The following is a 7,914-nucleotide window of genomic DNA, read 5'->3' as shown; positions in this document are numbered from 1 at the left end:
CGGTTTCTTTTATTGGTGCGGTAGAAACTTTGCGTGAAGCCCGTTTCTAGTAGAATGTCAACGAATAAGAGGCTACATTACAGTTTTCTCTATTTTTGTTCAAAATAACTGATTCTTTTAGCTGTATATGTTTAAAGGTAACTTTTTCAGTACATAAAATACCACAGAAGCGAACTATCACATTTTCCTATCTTTAGATGTTTTTCTTTACAAAAAGCTGCGGTCGGCTTTGGCCTCAGGTGGGGGCCAAGCCGACAAAATACAGCTTCTTAAAAATAATTAATTGACCAAATCATTGTTTTTTCATGTGATTAATACTTATGAGGAAAAATGGATCAATTCAACATCTTTTTTACTTTAAAGAAAATCATTGATTGTTAACTGGTTGGCACTGCGCCCCCTTACCCTACTCGTACACTCCCGATCCAAAGACGCGTTGGTGTTCCAGGTTATGCTTCTTGCCAGTCCAAAGCCGGTACGGTGTTGTCTCACATCGTGTGCTCGAACAACCCAAGCGATGCATCAGATATACTGCCGTGTCCGTTGCCTCTTTTCAGAGGGTTAAAGGAAGGCCCTCGGCGTTTAGCATCGTTCTCGCGCTTTCGGAAATTGTTCTGTTGTAACGCGCTGCTTTGCCGTTCTGCTCCGGCGTGTACGGTGCTAGAAATTCTCCTTATATTCCAGGCGACTCAAAAAAACTGTCAATGGTCTTACTACGGAATTCACGACTGTTGTCTGATTTGAGCACTCGCATTGTTCTTTTGAATTTATTCTCGACTAGCTTGTCGAACACTACATTTTTCGTAAACATCGCTTTTATGTCGCAGAAAATAGAAGAAGGGCGGAAAAACTATTGGGGGTATGTGCCACTTTTTTCGAAAATGAGATTTTTGTATTTTCAAATATTCTTTGTAAAGGCCCTCACAAGGTTATCGTGGCGAAGAGTTTTCATCTACTTTATCTTTCGTTAACGTGGTATTGGTCGAAAACAACTGACAAGCAGTATTTCGTTTGTCACTTATTCGGTAAGTACTTTTTCTCGTTAAATTGATTGAAAAATTGCAGCTAGCATATTTTTCTACGAACTTTCACGCGTTCTATCGCTCATGACGAAACAAACACACTGAACAAGAAAAAGAAAAAAAATCAGAACGCGCCATAAGAAGTTTCACTTCAAAAACGATGCCTTCCAATGCCTTGGAGTTATCCCCGTTCTAGACTTTGAAAATTCGTGGCGCCTTGATTTTTTCATGTAACGGGATAAAATTCACAAAGGACATAGATCTACACTGGATCTACGTAAAAAAAATCACGCACTCTTTGGTGCTACATACAACGTAGTGCGAACACTTTTTCGTCGCCCTGTAAAGTTTCGGAAATGGCACTTACCCTCTATAGTTTTTTCGCCCTTCAGATGTATCTAAAACTTGTTGTGTCATCTTTGAAAGTGAAAAAGAAACGTTAACCTTCTGAAGATTCTACCGACATCGGCCCGCACAGGTCACTGTGGATCACCGTACCAGGTACCGTGGTAGCACGCTCACGCTCTTTTAGAAAAACAAGCCTGTACGACTTTCCGATTTGCGACAAATCATAGATGGGCCCTTTTAGACCGACTCGCGTTATTTGCAACAGTTTACGTGACCCAGTCTCTCATGTCACACTTGCGGACCGGTTCGCTTCACTCTGGAACACGACAATCTTCACTCGAAAGAACATGCAATAAAATTTGTTTAATTTCTTTACCCCGGATGCCAACACTTTATCACGCTCTTTGATTTCTACATAGTTTCCCTTAAAAACTACTTGGTGACCTCTCGACGTAAACACCCCAACCGCTCTTCTCCCTCTCCGTACATACACGTATACGCGTATACTACGCTCCCTTTCCTTAAGTTAGAACCTCCCTTCGTTTTTATCTTTATACGCATACTTGCACACGTAACTTAACTCGCGGCAATTTTTATTTACATATTTTTCGTTGCAATTTTAGGCGATCTACGAGATGTTGGTTTATCTTAAACTTCGCTTCGCCTTTTGCTTCCTAGTGAAATCCCAGATTCCTTTTTATTATTTCTAATCCTAAGCTGATCTACGTGTCGTTTAACAATCGCTTTCGATTCGAGTTTGACTTCGTACGTTACTGGCCCTAGCTTTCTTTTTATTATACCTTGAGTCCATACGGGTACATTCTTGCTGAAGTTTTTGACAAAAACTATCTCGTTGTCTGTAAAATTAACTACTCTCTTCCGTCTAGAATTTCACACTTGCCTGTCCGTTTCTAAGGTTTGTTTAACTTGTATGTCGGAACGTAATAAGTCAAACTTGGTTCTTAACTCTCGACCTAGAATTAATTTTGCTGGAGTTTCGCCTGTTGTATAATGTTTTGAAGTTCTATATTCCAGTAATATCATATCTATCGCCGTCTGTACCGATTTTCCTTCTTTTAACAATATCTCCACTTTACGCTTAAACGTTTTTACAAAATTTTCTACTGCCCCATGCGATGCAGGATGTTTGACTGCTGAGCATATTTATTTGATTCCTCATTTTTTTAAATAATCGGTACATATGCTTCTCGTGAACTGAGGACCGTTGTCGCTAATTATTTGAAGTGGAAAGCCAAACTGCGAGAAAACTTTTTGCATTGCTTCTACCGTCTTAAAAGCCGTTGTGGACTTCATCAAAAATACTTCCGGCCACTTTGTTTTTGCATCTATTAGTAAGATAAAGTTGTGCCTTCGATAGGGACCGATGGAGTCTGTGTGTACTCTTTGCCACGGCTCATCTGGACATTTCCGCGGATTAATCTCACTTTTGATCGGGTTGTCCTTCACTTCCATACATTCACGACACATTCGCCCTACTTCCTCAATTTTTTTGTCTATGTTTGACCACCAAAAAAATGATCGAGCCGTTGATTTCATTTTAACGATTCCGGCATGTGAGGCATGCAACTCATTTAGTGTTATACTTTTTAATTTTTCCGGAATTATTACGTGGTAACCCCACATAATGCAATTTTGCTCGATGTCTAACTTTTCCTTTCTTGTTGAAAACGATCTAATCTCGTTATGTATATATGTATATTCATTTTTATCCGCTTCTTTTATTGACATCGGTAATCCCGATAGCCCATCCGCACAATTTTCTTTTAATTTTACATATTCAATGTCATAATCAAATGCATTCAAGAATTCTGCGTATCTTTGCAGTCTACGCGCTGCCATAATTGGAATTCCTTTCTTTTTTCCAAAAATTCGAACTAACGGTTGGTGATCCGTGCGTAATTTGAATTCCCCACCATATAAGTAATCGTAGTATTTAGTTACACCAATGACAATTGCGCGGGCTTCCTTATCGATTGGAGCATAATTCTGTTCGGTTGTTGACAGCGCTTTTGACGCATATGCTATTGGGCGATCACCTTCCGGAGTGGCATGTGAAAGAATAGCTGAAAGACCATAATCTGAGGCATCACAAGTTAAAATTACTTTTTTTCCGGGTCGAAATTAATTAAGACTTGTGTTGATTTTAATTCCTTTTTTGCTTTCTCAAAGGCCCTTTGAAATGCCTCCGTCCAATTAAATCGCTCACGTTTCAGATATTCGTACATAGGTTTAAATTTAGTTGCGCGGTCCTCGATAAATTCATTGTAGTAATTAATCATGCCTAAAAAGGCTTGAAGTTCTGTTATGTTTGTTGGCGTAGGTGCCTTGGTTATTGCTTCTATTTTCTCTTGAATCTGCAATCCTAAATAATTTATTTTCTTTTGAAATAATTCACATTTTGACTTTTTTAGTGTTAACCCGTACTCCGATAATTTATCGAGGATCTCGGTTGTGTTTTTGACAATTTCGTCTATTGTTTGTCCCTTTATCAATATATCATCTAGAAAAACATTTACATTTGGTATCTTTGCTAGGATTTTCTCCATCTCTCTTTGAGAAAATCCTGAAGCTGACGCTATTCCATATGGTAACTTATTATATTGATAAAGACCCCTATGTGCGTTTACTGTTAAGTATTTTTATGAACATTCGCTCAATGGAACTTTAGCATATGCTTCTTTTAAGTCTATTTTAGACAAGAATACCGTACCTTGTAGGTTTGCTATTACGTATTCTATCTTGGGAAGCAGGTACCTATCTACAATTAAATTTAGGTGGACTGTGACTATATAATCCCCACATATTCGCAACGTTCCACCTGGTTTAATTATTGGGACTACTGGAGTTCCCCAATCACTTGCTTCAATAAACGATCAATTTTTTTCTTCTCTAATCTCTCAATTTCCGCTGATACCTTCTCTTTTAATGCAAATGGTATGGTATGAGCCTTATGATACACCGGAGTTGTGTTTGTTCACATTTTAATGACAAATTCTGAATTTTTATATGTACAAATTCCTAAAGAAAACAACTTGTAGTATTTTTTAAAAATCTCATTCCTTTTATCGTACAACATTTTTTCTTCCGTAAGGGTTTCAATCTGCTTATTTTTTGTTTTAGTTGGTACTAGACCTTGTTTATTTTGATTAATTTCTAATGACCATAATCCCAATGCATCTCATTTGTATATAATTTTCGTTGCGGAAAGTATTTCTTTTTATCCAACTCTCTTATCATAGAAACTGACGATCCGCCGTCTAATTCCATGTTTATATGAATATTTTCAACTTTTATTTCTAAGAACTGAGGTTTAATATCACTAATTTTATTATTTTTTAGCGTGATTGAAAACAATTCAGCGACGCTTCTTGGATCAGTGTCAGTGTCACTGTTAAGTGATTCTACCTCGTCAATTTCAACATTCCTTACATTTCTAGATTCACCTTATTGCGGGGATTTACAAACCGATTGTAGATGAACTTGTTTTCCACACTTGTCACAATATTTACTTTGATGCCAGCAGTCTTGTTTATGATGATTCGGCTTCCCGCAGCAGGCACATCGTGGTTGAGTTGCTTGTTGTCTCTCTCTCTGTCCTCTCTGCCCCTTCTCGACGATAATAGTTGTCCAGATGTGGTTCTTCCGCTTTGCCCTTTTTGATATTTTGTTTGGGCTTGTATGCGGTGTGAATAGAAATTTCCTTCTTTCTGATTATCCTCGTCCATTGTTGGTTGTGATTCCAATTTATTTGCAGCCTCATTTCCTTAAATAATGCTATTTTAATAGCTTTGATTTTGATTCCCGTTATGAACTAATCTCTTAAAGCTTTGTTCTCGTCCTTAAATTTACAATTTTTTGCTAAACTGCGTAAGCATGCCATGTATTGAGTGACCGATTCGTCTTCTCTTTGCTTTCTGTCTCGAAACTGTTGGCTGAGTGCTGTTTCATTCACTTTTGGTTTCAGGTAGTTTTCTATGTTCGTCATGATGTCTTCCAGTTCTGTCTCTTTCGGTTTTTTTTTGGTGCACATACTTTACGAAACACGCTTTATGTCTCTGCATCAATTTTCGTTAAGAAAATTGCTCTTTTTTCCCGTCATCCGTGATCTCATTGGCTTCGGAAAACAGCTCGATTCGTTTCAGAAATTCCTCCCAGTCGTCTCTACCCAGTTTAAAATCGAGGTTTGAAGCATATTCCATTTTACTGCTCTCGATCAGTTCTCTCTCAATTACGCTACAATTTGATGAAGATGTTTCACCTTCACTGTCCTCAATCCTGGTGCCTTCTTTCTTCGTTTCACTTTTATCACTTGTATTTCTTTTTTTCACCTTATACTTTTCTTGCAATACTCGACGCAATTCGTGTAACTTGAACCGTTCACTTACGTCTACACCCCTGTTCTGTAACTCGTTTTGAATTTCCTCCTTATTTAAATTTTTTATCCACGCTGTGCCTTTTTCATCCGTCATTAAGCTTTACTTATTTTCGCGTAAAGCACGTGAATGCGCGCATGACACAAACAGTGCGCGTGTGAAGAGGGTCTGAAAATTGTTTATTTATGATAAAATAAACTACAGAAAAGATTTTATTTGAAACTTTTATTTCAGAAATGGAAAATTATGACATATTCAATAGGGTAACTGAACGAATTACTGAGGGGGATCCAATTGTCTGAGATCAAAGATTTCATTTTATTATAAATAAACAATTTTAAGACCCTCTTCGCACGCGAAGAGGATACTAACCTGTTTAATATTCATTTGACGAATGCAAGATCAATATAAATCTCCGTCGAATGTGCAAAAACTTTAGAATGATTAGACTAGAGAACCATAAGCACTATAAAGTCCGCCAGTGATAGCAATCCCGGTAATAAGTGTTGAATAGAGAAAAATTCATATTTTCAGATTTCAGCGTAAGAGTAAAGATTATTCTATTCTATTAAATGCGCGATTGTTCCATATGTATAAAATGTCATTATAAGAATAGGATATCTCCGAAACGTATTAATTTCTATTTCTATAGTGGCTGCCACATATTTTCCTATTACCCAAAACAGAATGTGGTTTCAATATACTTAATTCCTTCTAATTGTACCGATAGGCACACCTCACAGAGATGTCTTGTATTCCACAAAAGCGTTCATATTTTGAGTTTATTTAATTCCTTCTAATCGGTTCACAAAACATGTATAATACATTGTTTTAATACCTTCACACGTTTAAATAAATTATTAATATATAAAAAATATAAAATTGAATATTTTCCTAATTTATAAGTTATAAAGTGATTCAATTATAAAAAATAGGATAAATCAATGCTTCTGTTCAATTTTACTAAGTCGATTGAGAGGAATAGGATTTAAAAATTTTCTTTTACCGTTGGATTCGCGTATTAATAGGAATACAAATTTTTCATTTTTCTGAATTAAACGCTTATTGCAAGGATGTGGCCGCCATGACCTACTGCGCTTCCGTTAGGGACGCGCTTAGGGTGGCGTCCCATGATTGCAGAATTGCGTTGCGTTTTGCGCAATGCGTCAAATCACTAGACATTTCAGCCAATCTCAATGCTTCTCTAAATAATTATGAGAATATTATTGGCTAAAATGTCTAGGGAATTGACCCATTACGCGAAACGCAACGAAATTCTGCAATCATGTGACGCCACCCTTACTAATATAGTACCCGACCATTACCTTGTTCGCGGTTGGCGCTAAATTCAAAATGAGTATTAAAAACAATTATTTTTATTAAATAAATAGTAATTACGAAATGAATAATTGAATATTCATTATTTGGTCTGAAATTTTAACTGTTTGTTAAAAATTAGCTTTTTCTTTTCAGCTGAAAATTAATTTTTTAGCTGAGAATGTCACTATTCCATTTCTATTGTAAATTTAGCTTTTTTTGTTTAAATTTAAACTATTTGATTGAAAAATTTCTTTTTGTGTTTCGATTTCATACATTTTATTTAATTAATAAAAAGTTCTTACATGCTTTTCAATGAACTTTTATCTTCCTATTTAAATGTTATTTTTGAAATTTTATTTAAAAAAAAAAAAATTCCGCCACGGGGTGATTGTACACATGCTAACATTGGCAACTCATTGTGCACGCACCAAAAACGCATCCACAGCATTCTCTCAGATGTGGTGCATTCTTGCAAGCATTTCGTGCACGAAACGTGAGCGCCCGAATTGTTATCCGGGCATATTGACGTGAATCGAGACTGGCTAAAAATACTGTGATTTTCAATACAGTATTTATAATAATAGAATGAATTGGCTGGATACAATCAAATATTTGTTAATTATTGCACCAAAGATAAATTTCAGAGATGGAAAATGGTAATTGTATTCAGCATTTTCTTTAAAATCGTAGTGTGCTAAGAACACTTGTCCTCAGTTTAAAAATATTACATTATTATTTAGTTTGAAGCAGAGAGAAATAAAGCGTTACAATGCATTAGAAATATCAGTTGACAGAAATATGGCGCCCCCTACTCGCCCGTATACCCGTGA

The sequence above is a fragment of the Belonocnema kinseyi genome, chromosome 5 (genome assembly GCF_010883055.1).
Source record: "Belonocnema kinseyi isolate 2016_QV_RU_SX_M_011 chromosome 5, B_treatae_v1, whole genome shotgun sequence".
In the NCBI taxonomy this organism is placed as follows: Eukaryota; Metazoa; Arthropoda; class Insecta; order Hymenoptera; family Cynipidae; genus Belonocnema; species Belonocnema kinseyi.
The sequence above is the reverse complement of the archived record's forward strand: the minus strand, read 5'-3'. Positions refer to the sequence as shown.